Here is a 17,320-nt window from a genome sequence, read left to right on the forward strand (position 1 = left end):
GCAGTGTTATTGACCTGAATTAGGTGTTAATTAAGGAACTGTGAGGAAGGTAGAATAGCTGCAAAGGTCACTAGGGCAATCTTATTACTGTGTTAACTTTCAAAGAGTCTGTTTGAAGCAGTTCCATTAGAATCAAAACTATATAGAAAGGAAAGGTCCCAGGTAACCTTCTTTCTGAGAAGTTCTGAGAGAAGAGGACATTTATCTGGGTAAGTGAACATCTGCTCTGTGCTTTGATGATTTAAAGATTGAGGATAAAACAGAAATTGTAGGTTTATTCGTAAACACAGTTTGAATTTAGAAAAGCAAACTTTATTAACTAGTTTCCATAGTGTAAAATCCTTTTCAATATAGTTTTAAACTTGAACTTTCTGCAGGTATATGAAAATTATCTTATATTTGACAGGTGCTCATTTTCAAAGCATAGAGACTTGTAAAGTTATGCAGTAACCAATGTAACTTTGTAAGTCAATGTGCTTTGAAAATGAGCCTCCAAGTCAATGAACTTCATTGGGCAAACTAGACTGGCTTCAATCAAAAATACAGTTTTGTTTTTTGAATTTGTATCACTAATTACCTACATTTCTGCTACTCACACAGAAGAGTAAAGAATATATTATTATTAAAAAGGAAACAAACTGTCCAGCTTATAATCGAAAGAGAAAAACGCCTATATTTCGACCCAAATCGGGAGATGGGCGTTTTTCTCGCAAAGGCGCCCAAATCGGTATAATCGAAAGCCGATTTTGGGCGTTTCCAACTTCACTCCATCGCGGAAACGAATAAAGTTGACGGGGGCGTGTCGGAGGCATGGTGGAGGCGGGACTGGGGCGTGGTTATCAGCCGAGGAGAGATGGGCGTCTTTAGCTGATAATCGAAAAAAAAGGCGTTTTTACTGTGATTTTGGGTCACTTTTTTTGGACCCTTTTTCTGCACGAACAAGTCCCAAAAAAGTGCCCCAACTGCCCAGATGACCACTGGAGGGAATCGAGGATGACCTCCCCGGACTCCCCCAGTGGTCAGTAACCCCCTCCCACCAAAAAAACCCCACTTTAAAAACTTTTTTTCCAGCCTCTATGCCAGCCTCAAATGCCATACCCATCTCCATGACAGCAGAATATGTTCGATCCTGTCACAGCCTTTTCCTGGGTCAGATGTGGCTCTCTGGTGCACTACAGGGTCACATCAGCATTGCATTGTGGTGGGTGTAGGGTATTGGGCTCTGTGATTTCATTAGCTTGTGTTACAGTCTCACGATGTTGGTAGTTGGTAGGCTCTTCTCCCATGGTGCTTTTCCCCCTGCCTACTGGGTCAGAGTGTGTCCAGTTTTGTTTCCGGTAGTCCATGAGGTAGTGGCCATTTTTGTAAGCCAGTTTTAGATCCCTTCCATGTGTTAGCCACGTTAGAGAACTTAGTTCTTACCTTGAATGTGGTTGAAAGAGGGCATTGTACACCATTCTGCCAGCTCTGACCTACAGCTAATCTCACTACCAGGGAGACTCGTTGCCAGTGGGGCACAACCTCTGATCTGCAGTTAACTGTGAGTAAGCGTGCTTATTCCAATAAAGGACGTTTTCAGAGAGATTAGTCTTCAGGTGTAAACTGGTGTGCCAATGTTATACAGCAGTATCAAGTCCTAGAGGCCTGCGTGTATGCAGGTCCCTGGAGCACTTTTAGTAGGTACCGCTTTGCAGTTCAGCCAGGTTGACCCAGGCCCACCCCCCCACCCCCACCTGTAACACTTGTGCTGGTAAATGGGAGGCCTTCAAAACCCACTGTACCCACATGTAGGTGCCCCCTTCACCCCTAAGAGCTATGGTAGTGTTGTACATTTGTGGGTAGTGGGTTTTGGGGGGGGGGGGGGTTGGGTGCTCAGCACCCGTGGTAAGGGAGCTATGCATGTGGGAGTGTTGTCTGAAGTCCACCGCACTGACCTAGGGTGCCCAGTTGGTGTCCTGACATATCAGGGGGGCCAGTGTACTATGAATCCTGGCCCCTCCCACGACCAAATGGCTTGGATTAGGACGTTTTTGAGCTGGGCGTTTGTTTTTTTTAGCGATAATGGAAACTAAAAACGCCCAGCTCAAAAACGTCCATTTTTTCGAAAATACGGTTTGGCCCGCCCCTTTACGGGCCCGTTCTCGGAGATAAACGCCCATGGAGATAGGCGTTTACGTTCGATTATGCCCCTCCACATGTACCACATTCACATGCTGCAGGTGTTAGATTGAACAATTGCCTAGATATGACTGCCTTTTCATTATGGCAAAAATATATAAAATTAGATCCAGAGAAAATCAAGACTATGTGGATTCCAAGAAGAAAAACATAGTTTAATATGAAAGCAGCTATAGCAGGTTATCCTGTGTGTCTATCTGAACAGCTAGATAGTCTGGGAGTTTGTACAGATGCCAATTTGAATTTAACTTGGCAGATTTCTTCTCTAGTGAGGTTATGTTTCTGCCAGCTAAAAATATTATGGAAACTAACTATACCTTTCTTTGACATGGGATAATCTTGTCTAGTTGGCATGTTCTTTAGTGCTAACTAGATTAGATTACTGTAATTCACTTTACCAAGGTTTGTCTGGTATTAGAATAAAGTGACTAAGGGGCTCATTTTCAAAGCACTTAGACTTACAAAGTTCCATAGGTTACTATCAGGCTTATTTTCAAAAGTGATCGCCAGCGATCTTCCGACATAAATCAGGAGATGGCCGGCGATCTCACAAAAGCGGCGAAATCGGTATAATTGAAAGCGGCATTTGTGACACCATCGCCGCTTTCCCGTCGCCATGCCAGCGAAAGTTCAAGGGGGCGTGTCGGCGGTGAAGCGAAGGCTGGACATGGGCAGGCATGGGCGTGGCTACCAGATGGCCGGCTTTTGTGGATAATGGAAAAAAAAAGCGTCGTTAATCAGTATTTCACCGGGTTTACTTAGTCCTTTTATTTTCACGACCAAGCATCAAAAAGGTGCCCCAATTGACCAGATGACCACCGGAGGGAATGGGGGATGATATCCCTGTACTCCCCCAGTGGTCACCAACCCCCTCACACACTAAAAAATAAAAATAAAACTCTTTTTTGCCAGCCTCTATGCCAGCCTCAAATTTCATACCCAGCTCCCTGACAGCAGTATGCAAGTCCCTTGGGCAGTACTTAGTGGGTGCAGTGAACTTCAGGCAGCTGGACCCAGGCCCATCTCCCCCCTACCTGTTACACTTGTGGTGGTAAATATTAAGCCCTCCAAAACCCACTCTACCCAAATGTAGGTGCCCCCCTTCACCCATAAGGGCTATGGTAATGGTGTAGAGTTGTGGGGAGTGGATTTGGGGGGGATTTGAGGGGCTCAGCACCCAAGGTAAGGGAGCTATGCACCTGGGAGCTATATGTGTATTTTTTAAACATTTTTAGAAGTGCCCCCTAGGGTGCCCGGTTGGTGTCCTGGCATGTCAGGGGGACCAGTGCACTACAAATGCTGGCTCCTACCATGACCAAATGCCTTGGATTTCGCCGGGTTTGAGATGGCCAACACTTTTTTCCATTATCGTTGAAAAACAAAACCGGTGATCTCAAACCCGGCGAACAATGGCATTTGGCCGGGTTAAACCATATTATCGAAAGAAAAGATGGCTGGCCATCTTTTTCGAAAATACGGTTCCAGCCAGCTGTTGCGCCGCCGCCAAAATAGATTGCCGGCGACGTTCGATTATGCCCCTCCACATAATTTTGTAAGTTTAAGTGCTTTGAAAATAATCTACTACAGAATGTGACTATCAAAATTATTATGGAAAAGAAATAAGGGCTCATTGGCTGCTGATCGAGGCTCATTTGCATTTTAAGATTCATTGCTTTGTGTACAAATACTATTATAAGGATCTTCTACAGTACCTAGAAAAGACCATCATTCCCTATGAATCTTGAAGGCCCTTTAGGCCCCCCCCCCCCCCCCGACAGGCCTCCTGTGTCTTACATAATTGTCAGTAGTGGGGTTGTCATTTACTAGATGACAAACATTCTACAATGTGGGGGCCACATCTATGGATCAAAATTCCTTTGCCTATGCATGAGGAGCAGGGGCATAGGCGTAGTTTGACTGTTTCATTTGGGGGGGCAAAGAATGGGCGGAGCATATTAGCATATCATTTGCATATATACATATGCAAATGAATATGCTAATATGGAGGAAGGAAATGAAATTTACAGGCAAAATATCACAGATGCACATTTCAAAAAGCTAACACATTTCAATTAATAAATTATGAATAAAATACTTTTATTTACCTTTGTTGTCTGATCATTTAGTTTTTCTAATCGCTTTGATCCCAGTGTCTTCTGTTTTATGCAGTGTCTTCTTTCCAGTAGGCTTCTCTCTGCTCCCCACCCTCCCAGTCCCATCCATCTCTTGCTCCTTCCCTCTGCTCACCTCCTCTCCCAGTCCCATCCATCTCCTGCTCCTTCCCTCTGTTTCCCACCCCTCCCAGTCCCATCCATCTCTTGCTCCTTCCCTCTGCTCACCTCCTCTCCCAGTCCCATCCATCTCCTGCTCCTTCCCTCTGTTTCCCACCCCTCCCAGTCCCATCCATCTCCTGATCCTTCCCTCTGCTTCCCACCCCACCCAGTCCCATCCATCTCTTGCTCCTTCCCTCTGCTCCCCACCCTCCCAGTCCCATCCATCTTCTGTTCCTTCCCTCTGCTCACCATCCCTCTGTCCCATCCATCTTCTGCTCCCCACCCCTCCCAGTCCCATCCATCTCCTGATCCTTCCCTCTGCTTCCCACCCCACCCAGTCCCATCCATCTCCTGCTCCTTCCCTCTGCTCCCCACCCCTCCCAGTCCCATCCATCTTCCCTCTGCTCCCCCCCCCCCGCGAGGTCCAAGATGGTGACTCCGTTTACCCCCTCTCTTCCTCCCTCCCTCCCTCCGGTGCAGGCAACAGTCTTCAGCTTTTTCAGCGTTCCTGGCAGCGGTAGCGTTGTACACGCTGCCTTCGGTCTGCCCCGGAAGCCTTCTCTTCAAGTTCCTGTTCCCACCTATGTGGGAACAGGAACTTGAAGAGAAGGCTTCGGGGCAGAGCCAAAGGCAGCGTGTACAACGCTACCGCTGCCAGGAACGCTGGAGAAGACTGCTGCCTGCGCCGCGGAGGGAGGGAGGAAGAGAGAGGGGTAGACGGACAACAGCTCCTCTCCGTCCGCTTGGCTTCCCTGCCCTCTCTGTCTGCGTCCCGCCTTCCTCTGACGTCAGAGGAAGGCGAGACGCAGACAGAGAGGGCAGGGAAGCCAAGCGGATGGAGAGGAGTGCGTGCCTGCATGTGGTTTTTTTTTTTTTTTAACTAATGGCACGGCGGCGCCTCGCGTCGTTTGGGGGGGCATTGCCCCCCTCGCCCCCCCCAGTCTACGCCTATGAGCAGGGGCGTAGCCAGAAACCCAAGTTTGGGTGGGCCTGGACCCAAGGTGGGTGGGCAGCACTCCACCTTGTCCTACAAGTGATTTGGTTTCTCCCTCTCTCGCCTGCATGCCATATAGTCTTTCAAACATCCCCTCTCCCCCATATACCTTTTAAATACCAGATTTTCACCAGTAGCAAAACGTTGTTGGGAGTTTTTGGCTGGTGGGGCTTGGGGTCCCTGCCAGCCACATTATAGGTGTGCTGCTATTTGGTGGGCCTGAACCCTAAAGTGGGTGGGCCTGGGCCCACCCCAGCCCACCCTTGGCTACGCCACTGATGAGGAGTTTGATTATTTTCACTTTTGAAAGCAGCTGAAAGCATTTGTTTTGATGCATGTGTATGGGGAAGGAGTGACGTGTCAATTTTAATGTAATTATGCATTGTTTCAATTTGCTTTATTAGCCTGATTAGGATCTGTTTTGGTGCAATTAGCTTTGCTAAATCAGAATGTCAGAAAATAAAGTGAAATAAATCAATGAACATCAGTTTTGTACATTGCATTTTATCTGTGCTGAAGACTTAGTGCTGCATTTCACTGGGAGATAGCAGAGACATTAGAGGGCTCATCCCCTGTGCTGCAAAACTCAGCCCTGTTCTGTGATAAAATCACCTAGGGCAGTGGTTCTCATGTGGGACTCCACAAAGGGGAACCCAGGAAGATTAAAAAAAAAAAAACTTCCATCTTTCAATACTAGATACTGTCTATTTTTCAAGAAGGACTCAAACCAATGTAAAAACAGAGCCAGCTAATCCAAATTCAGACAATAAGGTAATTAACATATCATGATTGACAGTATCAAAGCTGCCAAGGTAAGGAAAGCCTGGCTGAAACTGTCAATGTGGCAAATCTGTGTGTTGAAGGCCTCAAGATTTTCTGAGAGTGATGCAGGTGATAGTTACACGCCATCTTGTCTATAGCAAAATGCCAATTTCTTGGATATGTAAAAATATAATTTTGGCTAAGGTGATACCATATATGTGGGTTTGCGAAAAAATGCATTGAATAGCTTGCAGAAAAGAAAAACCTGTCTGAAAGGTAGACTTGTAGCGCCCTATGGGATAAGGTAAACATTTTACAGTGGGCACCGCACTGGTTCCCAATGGGACTGCAAATTAAATTTAAGATACTGGGTCTGGCATTTCAAGCCTATCATCAAACAGGTCAGGCATATTTACAAGACAAAATACAAAAGTGTGAATCCCAGCAAAACTTGAAATCTAGCTAGGCACAAAATCCAATGGGATCGGTCTAAAAGTGTTGTGCTCAAAAAGAACCCAGACTAGATCCTTCCAGGGAGTGTCTCAGCTTGCCACAACAGCTAAAATGCCAGATATATTATCTACAATTTATAAAGGTTTTAAAAATGTGTTTTTTTTGAAGTATGGGAGGGAGGTGGAGAGTTGCAGGATTCACGAGGGAGTTGGATCTGGAACTGTTTAATTTGTACATTTTATGATGATTTATTTGTTTACGTAATTATAATCTGCTTTGTATTTCTGAGGTGAGTGAAAAAGTGAAAAATAAATTTTATATTAAAGGATGATAATCCCAGTTGTAAGACTGAAGACATCTTCTGGCTTCCTAACTACCTTCTCATTTTTTCATTAAAATTTGTTGTTTTTCTTTTTGCATACACAGTCCAACTAATGCTCTCTTTTTCCACAGCCAGAGGATCCGTTGACCAGAAAACATCACTTCAAATGTATTTGCTCTTTCAAGTTTGCATCTTAATAGCTGGAAGAAGTATACATTATAGACCCACCACATAGGCTTAAAATGTCAAACTGCATTTAATAGTCTATAGAACTAGTCACAGAACAGCTGTCAAGTAATAAAGGGCTGAAGCATGAGGTAATGGGGTCCCATAAACAGTTAGCTAGAGTACATGTCAGCATTTTAGAGCTTCTACAGCTGAAATTTAGGAGAGACAAAAGGGAGAAACCATAACTTCACAGTGAACTGCAACTGATTCAAGGAGAGGCAGAAGATAGAAATACTGGTAATATTCTAGGCTAAGGAAAGAGGAGAGCTACAGCCCTACAATCCTTGTTATGATTTGGGAGAGGGTAGAAAATGCTTTCTTTTGTCTTCTCCTTTTTTTTGGGGGGGGGGGGGGAGGAGAAAGAACGAGAACAAGAGGGGCAACGCATGTTAGAACTTCAGCATGGAACTTCTCTGTCTTTCCATTACAAATGCTTGAAACAAGTGGAGGAGTGGCCTAGTGGTTAGGGTGGTGGACTCTGGTCCTGGGGAACTGAGTTCAATTTCTACTTCAGGCACAGGCAGCTCCTTGTGACTCTGGGCAAGTCACTTAACCTCCATTGCCCCAGGTACAAATAAGTACCTGTATATGTAAGCCGCATTGAGCCTGCCATGAGTGGGAAAGTGCAGGGTACAAATGTAACAAAAAAAATTAAAAAATCAATATTTGAAAACATTTATCCAGACAAGTACTGCTGACCACAATATTCAGAGATACTATCCAGGCAGTGCCTATGAATATTCTTACATAGTAGATGATGGCAGAAAAAGACCTGCATGGTCCATCCAGTCTGCCCAACAAGATAACTCATATGTGCTACTTTTTGTGTATACCTTACCTTGATTTGTATGTCTTTTTCAGGGCACAGACCATATAAGTCTGCCCAGCACTAGCCCCGCCTCCCAACCACCAGCCCCTTGATTTGTATCTGTCTTTTTCAGGGCACAGACTGTATAAGTCTGCCCAGCACTAACCCCGCCTCCCAACCACCAGCCCCACCTCTGCCATCCAATCTCCGCTAAGCTCCTGAGGATCCCTTCCTTCCAAACAAGATGAGGAACTTACAAACTGCTTCTGAACAACGCAGACAGAGCCAGAGTGGAGCATGGGCAGAACCAAGGATGGTCCCAGAACTTATCCAGATAGTGCAATATTCAGTCTGCTATTTTTTTTACCACCTCTGAAAGCCCCCTCTGACCGCAGTGACCAAATATTGACCCAAATGAGGATATATGACAACCTCACGAGCTTTCTAAATGAATATTGGCAAAGATAGATACTCCAAATTCTATAAATGGCATTTCAAATTGTATGTGCACCCAATATTCATGCACAATTTAATTGAATAATGAACCAGTTAGCATCGGTAATTAGAATTTTAACAAGTATTTATTGGTGCTAATTGGTTTAATTAAAATTTATACATGGGTCAGAAAAGGGGGTGGGACTATGGGAGGGTCATGGGCAGATCAGGGGCATTCTTTTAACTTATGTGCATTGTTATAGAATTCAGGGGGTCTGTGCCTAATTTAGGCACAGGAATTTACACTAGGGTTTCGTTGGTGTAAATGACCACAACTAAAAGTATCATGGTTCCCAGTGCTAAGTGCTATTCTATAAATGGTGCCTAACTTTGGGGCCCTTTTAATAAGTCGCGTAAGCGTCTATGCGCACCCAACGCACACCAAAATTGAGTTATCGCATGGCTACCGCGTGGCTCTTGCAGTAATTTTATTTTTGCGGTGCATCCGATACGCGCGGCTGTAAAATAATTTTTATTTTCGGATGCACGTATTGGACGCGCATAGGTCATTACTGCCTGGTTACCACTTGAGACTTTACCACTAGGTCAATGGCTGATGGTAAAGTCACAGACCTAAAATGGACGCGCGGCAATTTTGATTTTGCCGCATGTCCATTTTCGGCAAAAATTTTAAAAAAGTGTTTTTTACAGGCGCACTGAAAAATGGCTTGGCGCGTGCCCAAAACCCATGCCTTCACTACTGCAAGCCATTTTTCAGCGCACCTTAGTAAAAGGACCCCTTTGAGTGCCATTTATATCATATAGCTTAGCACTTTTTTTGGCACCAAATTTTTAGGCACGATTTATAGAATAAAGCTAAATAGCACCTTTTCACCATATCTTGTATTCACAATACAATCCAGTTGTATTCACAAACAGCAGACTCAAGTTTCCCAGTTTCCGTAAGACTTAATTAATGTATTTATTTCACATGTTTGATATACCGCATGCGGCCTAACATAGGCTTCAATGCGGTTGACAAAATACATTTTTATAAAACTTATAAGAAAGAAACGAAAAGAGGAAGGAAAAGAAGACAAGGGATTGGGGGAAGGAAGGCACACAAGGAGAGAAGAGGAAACAGAGGGAAGGGAGAAAGAAGGGTAGAGAGTCACAATAAAGAGCTGATGGGAAAGGTTATGATGGTAAGGCAAATGCAATTCTAAAAAGGTGAGTTTTTAAGGATGATTTGAAAGAAGCAATGGTGGGTTGATCCTGAACCTGATGCAGGAGCTCATTCCAGAGTTTAGGGCCCAGATAACTGAAGGCAGAATCTCGAGTGCAAGTAAGACGGATAAGAGATCTAAAGCAAGGCAAAGGACAGTACTGAATAAGAGTCTTGTTGAGATAAAGAGAGGAAGAAGGGGCTCTAAATTTATAAACCAACAGTAGAATCTTGAACTTTATGTGGGTTGAAAAAGGAAGCCAGTGTTCAGATATCAGAAGAGGCGTGACGTGGTCAAAATGTTGTGCATTGTGAATTAGTTTAACTGCAATTGATTGAATAAGTTGTAGACTCTTCAAACTCTGCAAAGGTAGACCTGGAAAAAGAGAGTTACAGTACTCCAAACGGGATATATCCAGTGCATGTATAAGTGGTCGTAAAAGGGAGGCAGAAAGAATGGAGCGGACAGACCGAAGATGAAGAGCAAAAAAGAGGCACGAAGATCCAAATCAATGTGAGGTTTAAAGATTAGAGCCGAGTCAAATGTAACTCCAGAATCTTGATAGTTTCTTTGAAAAATAGGGTAATGCCGTCAAAAAAGGAGCTGGTATTGGTATACATATATTAATCTTGTATGTAGATTAATAAGCCACACTGAGCCCGCAAATAGGTGGGAAAATGTGGGATACAAATGCAATAAATAAATAAATAAATACACGTATGCCTTTCCGAATGACAATGAAATCAAGAAAACATTTTCTAATTTTTTAATTTCTGGCATTTTGAGGATAATTTTATGACAGGGCGCTTTGATCCTGTGAGGGAAAGCCTCTGTTTTGGTGATATATTATAAAGACTTTATACTATATTAGTGCAAACTAGTAGTAAGAGCACCTGCATTCAAGGCCTAGATGGATGCACGTTATTTTAGGCGCTAGGATTTCCGCCTAAGCGTATTCTATATATCACGCCTAAATCTAAGTGACACCGCTTATAGACTACGCTTAGGTGGAAATCTTTACCACGCAGATTTTTTTAGGCGCCATATATAGAATCTGGCCCATTTTGTATATCTATGTGCGTTTGTATGTGCAAATGTGTGTTGACTTTGTGTGTGTCTGTGACCAGGAGAGCAGAAAATATGGGAAAGGCAGTTGGAAAGGAGCAATTCTTTAAGTGCTATGTTTCATTGCATCAGAATCTCTATGCTGCAGAAGTGGGAACTGCTTCTCCCATAGAAATGCACAGGGCTTATTTCTTTGGAACCCTCAATCCAGTTGGGCCTATTTAAAGTTTGATATGTCTTTTCACTTGTTTTTTTGTTGTTTTTTTATCCCATACCAAATCTGGTCCTGTTCTGAGAGTTGTGTTTTCCCCTTAGAGAGACAGACAGACTTGACCCTTTATGTATCATTTCTGTCATCATCCATTAGGTTGGAAAGAATAAAGAGGATTTCTGTATTAGAAACTTAAGCCAGAGCCAAGTATTACTCCTAAGTGAAGAACTTCAGAAAAAAAATGACAACGAGTGGTTTCAAATTTCCAGGCCCGCTGGAACTTCAGGGTCAAGATCCTGTCTTAACGCTAAGAATTCTCTTTTATGTAAATTTAAACTAAAGCCATTAATGTGCAACCAATCAGATACTGAATGTATATAATCTTCCATCCATTTTAAGTGCACAAATAATTGTGTATCCAAGTTGAGCACTGATGAAATCCAGCTGTAACCAAAAAGCATCTGTGTTTGCAGGTCAGAGTTCCTCCAGCTGCAATTTGCTCTTCAAGAAGCACGTAATGCCACATATACTAGCTGCTCAGCTCAGAGACCCTTTATTTATCAGAAGAGACCTCTAATTTAAAAATGAATAAAAATACACAAAACTGTAAAAATCCTGCATTAAGGAGCCATACAAAACAGGCACCTGGAGATGTCATGAGCCACATAACTGCCATCTTCTCTGGACTATGAACTAGGAAATCAGATACAGTGACAAACAGAAAATTACACAGAAGTGCACAAATGGCAAATTCAAGATGATGTTGACTCAGAAGTAACCACTGGCAGCCTAACCACCAAAACAAAAAAACAGTGGCGAAAAAAGCACAAGGCAGAAAACCCCCAACTCAACTCGAGGTGTGTGGTAACTCTATCTAATAAAAAGAACAAGTCCAACTGACAAAATATGCCCAGCACCAGACAATATATGCAGCAAAACCATACCAAAATATCTTCAATAATATTAAACTTAACTTTAGAAGACTGCTGGTCAATCTAATTCAACTGGTTCTATGCTCCAAATCCAAACCCTGTCCATTGGTTTGGATTTGGAGCGATGGGTTTTGGAGGGCTCAGCAGACAATATAAGGGAGCAATGGTGAGATGTGTACCTGGGAGCTTTTATATGAAGTCCATAGCAGTGTCCCCATTGCTCTCCTGGGATGTCTGTGTGGCCAGTCTACTAAGAATGCTGACGCCTCCTACATCCCAATGGCTTGATTTTGTGCATTTTGCACTTAGACTTTTTTTTTTCAAAAATGCACCAAAAAGATAAATGCTGAGAGCACAAAAATATCTAGCATGTGGCCCTTTTTGGGAAAAAAAAGATAGACGTTTTGCTTTTCCAAAATGGCTATATTTGCTATTCGGATTCAGGACATTTTGAGCAAAACGTCCAAAGTTGGACTTAGATGTCATACTGAAAATGCCCCTCCACATAACTTTGTAAGTTCATGTGCTTTGAAATTGAGCAGCTAAATGTTGTTTAATAGTAATACATAAGTATGATGACTAAATGCGTACGTACAATTTCTCACTGAAATTCAAAGCATTTGATGAGAAAATGGCAAAAAACTCTAGGGGGTTACTTTTTCTCACCCTGTATATCTGTAGAGAGAGAGAAAGATACTATAATAGAAGGTAAGGGATGTAAGGTCCATGTGGAGGGGCATAATCGAACAGGGCACCCAAGTTTTCCTGAGGCGTCCTCGCAGGACGTCCCCACAAAGGGGAGGGTAAACCGGTATTATCGAAACAAGATGGGCGTCCATCTTTCGTTTCGATAATATGGTCGGGGATGCCCAAATCTCCACATTTAGGTCGACCTTAGAGATGGTCGTCTTTAGAGATGGTTGTCCCTGGTTTTCGGTGATAATGGAAACCAAGGACGCCCATCTCAAAAATGACCAAATCTAACTCATTTGGTCATGGGAGGAGCCAGTATTCGTAGAGCACTGGTCCCTCTGACATGCCAGGACACCAACCGGGCACCCTAGGGGGCACTGCAGTGGACTAACTGATGCACTAACTGAATGAAAAAAGCCCTTCCCTTACTGATCCCTTAGCGATTCGGAAAGAAACGGTCATGCATGAAGGAAATCGCATGCAAATGAGCTGCTCACTGTTAGCTCATTTGCACACGATTTCCTTCCTAAGGAGGGGAAGCCAGTGCAGAGCAGCCAAGCATTATGCGTGGCTGCTCTGTTCAAGCCAAAGATGGCTTCATACATGCAGACAAGCTGTGTGTATAATAGCCGTTTACAACCTTAGAAAAATACAAGTCCAGGTGAAAACGTCAGGGATGTCTTTTTTTTTTTTTTTTGCTATGCCTCTGTCCCTGTCCAAAATGTGGGTGTTTCTGTGAGAAGGATGTTCATGCCTGGATGTTTCTGTGAGGATGTCCATGCCTGCTATGCTTCCAACACCCCCTTTATTTATTTGAATTTTGGATCACAAGTAGCAGCAGTGGGGTTTGAACTGGCTACCTCTAGATTACAAGACCAGTGCTCTAACTACCAGGCCACTCCTCCACTCCACTCCATGCCCTTGAAATTTGGCTGTCCCTGTGGGGGGGGGGGGGGGGGGCAGTTCAGGACATCCAAAATGTTTGAAAGAAGGATGTCCACGCCTTCCCTATGCGTCCGCTGACACACACATACCTCCCCTCCCAGGGACCTGCATAATGCTGCGATGGACCTGAGTATGACATTTCAGGCTGGCAAAAAAAAGTTTTTAAAGTTCTTTTTTTCAGGGTGGGAGGGGGTTAGTCACCACTGGGGGAGTTTGGGGAGGTCATCCCCGATTCCCTCCGGTGGTTATCTGGTCAGTTTGTGCACCTTTTTGAGACTTGGTTGTAAGAAAAAATGGACCAAGTAAAGTCGGCCAAGTGTTCATCAGGGACACCCTTCTTTTTTCCATTATCGCTTGAGGATGCCCATCTGTTAGGCATGCCCCAGTCCCCCCTTCGCTACGCCTCCGGCACGTCCCCGGGAACTTTGGTCGTCCCCACGACAGGAAGCAGTTGGGGACGCCCAAAATCGGCTTTCGATTATGCCGATTTGGGCAACCCTGAGAGAAGGACGCCCATCTTCCGATTTGTGTCAAAAGATGGGCGCCTTTCTCTTTCGAAAAATCTTTTACTACAATCTTAAATGCATTGTAATGCATTGTAATCTGCCTGGTGTTATACACTCTGGGAGTAATTTTATGAGGGCATCTATGTGAGAAATCTAAAAAGGTGCTTATTTAAGTCTATTTTATAAAAGTAACATGGGAACCTATGTGCCTTTACAAAATAGGCTTCTAGAACTAGCAGCAATAGCATAAATGCCAAAGCACAAAAGATGTGAATGTGTGCACATACCCTATGCATATAGGGGTAATTCTACAAACAGCTGCCAAGCTGTATGTGGCAGGAAGGTGATGTTCTAGTCATTTACAAGCATAAGTGTCCACTTATGTGCATCAATTGCCTCTTATAGAATACCAACCAGCAGAAAAATATGTACCATGATTTGTGGAACACACTTTGTCAGTGGGCATGCACATGGGTGGAGTTTGCATGGAGCACAAACGTACATGTATAAATTATAAAATTCTATCACTTAGACATGTTCATGCTAACTTCTAGTTGTAGGCATTTACACCAGGTATTAGGCTGGTGTAAATGATCGCACTTTAGGTGTAATCTTTTTATTGAAGTATTTAGAAAACCAACAGAAGAAGGAAGTAGGAAGATTTGGCTCTTACAATCCCCTACCTCCGGGGAAACAGCCTAAACCACCTCTAGCTACCCATCTCCCCCATTCCCTCCCTTGTTTCCCTCACTAGACCCCCTCTTCCTTCAAAACATCACCACAAGGATATGTACGAAGAGCCTGTGTTCAGAAGTGTAGGTGGTCCTTTTACTAAGGTGCACTGAAAAATGGCTTGCAGTAGTGTAGGCGCGGGTTTCGGGTGCGCAACAATCCATTTTTCAGTGCATCTGTAAAAAAGCCCTTGTTAAAATTTTTGCCAAAAATGGGCATGCAGCAAAATCAAAATTGCCACACGTCCATTTTGGGTCTGCGGCCTTACCACCAGCCACTGACTTAGCGGTAAAGTCTCATGTGGTAACTGAGCGGTAATGACCTATGCACGCCAAATGCCACTTGGTGCGCTTCTGAAAATTATTTTTTGGCTGCATATATCGGATACGCGCCAAAAATGAAATTACCACAAGAGCCATGTGGTAACTCCATTTTGGTGTGCTTTGGGGACACGCAGATGTTTACGCCGCTTCGTAAAGGGCCTCTAAGTTATTAAGGTCCAGACAACAGGCACGTGGTGGAAGAACTTGGCATTTTTTGTGACATTTAACAGTAAAGTTTGCATCACATGTCTCCTAGAGCATTAAAGAATGAAATGCATTACGCCTCTGCCAAAAAGACAGTGGGTAATCTTGAATCCTTTTTCCCCACACTAGCTTTATACAATAGAAAATGCCCCCTCCCCCCTTTAGAAAGGGAACCATAATGTTCCAATTTCCCAAATAATATACCCAGTGGAGCAGTTATAATGGACTTATTTAAAGGTACATGCATTTTCAGCCACTTGAATTACTCTTCTATAAAGAAAAGTAGACACTCACTTTTCTGTGTGGAATAGGCTTAAAATGGGCACCACAACCAGCTCCCGTACTGGGCACCCTGTTATGGAATTATTCTCACACTCACATCTTTTACAAAACATCTGTGTACACCAGTGTTTCCCAAGTCCGGTCCTGGAGTGCCTCTTGCCAGTCAGCTTTTCAGATAATCACAATGAATATGAACGAACTTGATTTGCATGCTCTGCCTCCATTATATGCAAATCTTTTTCATGTATATTCATTGTGGATATCCTGAAAACCTGACTGGCAAGGGGTACTCCAGGACCGGACTTGGGGAAACACTGGTGTACACTGCAACTCCACCTCTGCTCCACCCACACTAAACCTCCTGTTTTTTTGTTTTAGTTCTCAGATAAATTAGATTCATACAATCCTTTTTTAGCTATAGATGAGCTACTAACTCTTTTAAGTATACTGGTACAATTTTGCATGATTATGGTAACTCGTATAATGGCCTTAAGTACTCTGCTCTGAAGAAACCCCAGAGCATTCAAAACACAACAGTGAAACTATTGTCACATGCACAAAAATACGATCAAGTGACCCATTATTAAAACATAACCATTGATCAGCAGTGTCATACAGAGGTAAGATTTTTATGCTTGCACTTAAGGCATTGAATACAGGATGTCCTTAGTATTTATACAGTTTTTATTCCCTATACTCCAATGCGATCTATGCACAGATTGCAAGAGGGTGAGAACACAGTAAATAACCAGGCGATTCAGCAAATTTGAATAAACCATAAACCATAATACTGGCATATGGCATGTGTGCGTACATACGGTACATACCAATATTCCAGCTATGCATTACTCTATAAAATGGTGTCTAAATGTGATGGTGCATAATTTCACAGTAGGCGTACATATGGGCGGAGACTGGGCAGAGCATGGGTGGGGCATACAGTTAGGCACATAAATTATGGAATTCTATAATTTCCATGTGGGGGGTTTTTTAGCAGCTCTTTGGCTGGTTCAAGTGATTGCGCCTAAATTACATTCTATAAAAAAAAAAAGTAGGTGCATATTTTCCTTTACAGAATGGGTTCCAGAGTGATGCTCCTTTATAGAGCTGCCCTCTTTCTGTGCTCCTACTGTTTATGGGGCATTTTTACTAAAGGGTTGCCGCGTGGCAACGGGCTTGCCGTGCAGCAATCCAGAAGTACTGCCGGCCCAACGTGGGTGCCAGGAGTAGTTCCACCCCTGCGCACACCATTTCTGGTGCTACCAGAAATATTTTAAAAAATATATTTCTATAGGGGGTCACCCAGCAGTAATCGGGCAGTATTGCCCGAATGGGTGGCAGTAAATGCTCCCCCTGAAACGGCAGAGGAAAAAAAGCAAAACCTTTTGCAGATGGTGTCCAGAAAAGATCTTTATTAACAATAGTCTTCAATAAAAATAGAGGGGACCCGACGCGACTCGTGTTTCGGCCCTACCGGCCTGCATCAGGGGTCTAGGAATCTACCATCTCAAGCATATTCCCAGACAAGTCATGAAACAAAGTACCCTATTGGCAATCTCTTTAAATACAAAGATCTGAGGCACAGAGATCCTGGTGTTTTCCTTCAGTGGAGATTGTCTTCTGTTTTTGCTTGACCCCCTGAAATGGCTGCATGGTATGTGTGAACATACTACCCAGTCATTTCATTTTTTGGCCTTTTTACCTGCTGAGGTAAAAAGGGCCCTGGTGTGTGGCAAAAACGGCCACCG

At 43.6% G+C, this 17,320-nt stretch overlaps 1 protein-coding gene across 1 annotated transcript in view; it reads right to left on the minus strand.

Moving 5' to 3' along the window:
- DDAH1 (dimethylarginine dimethylaminohydrolase 1) overlaps nucleotides 1–17,320 on the minus strand; it is a 201,395-nt gene that overhangs the window by 30,333 nt on the left and 153,742 nt on the right. The window lies entirely within an intron of this gene.

This window comes from Microcaecilia unicolor, chromosome 6 (genome assembly GCF_901765095.1).
Source record: "Microcaecilia unicolor chromosome 6, aMicUni1.1, whole genome shotgun sequence".
Taxonomy (NCBI): domain Eukaryota; kingdom Metazoa; phylum Chordata; class Amphibia; order Gymnophiona; family Siphonopidae; genus Microcaecilia; species Microcaecilia unicolor.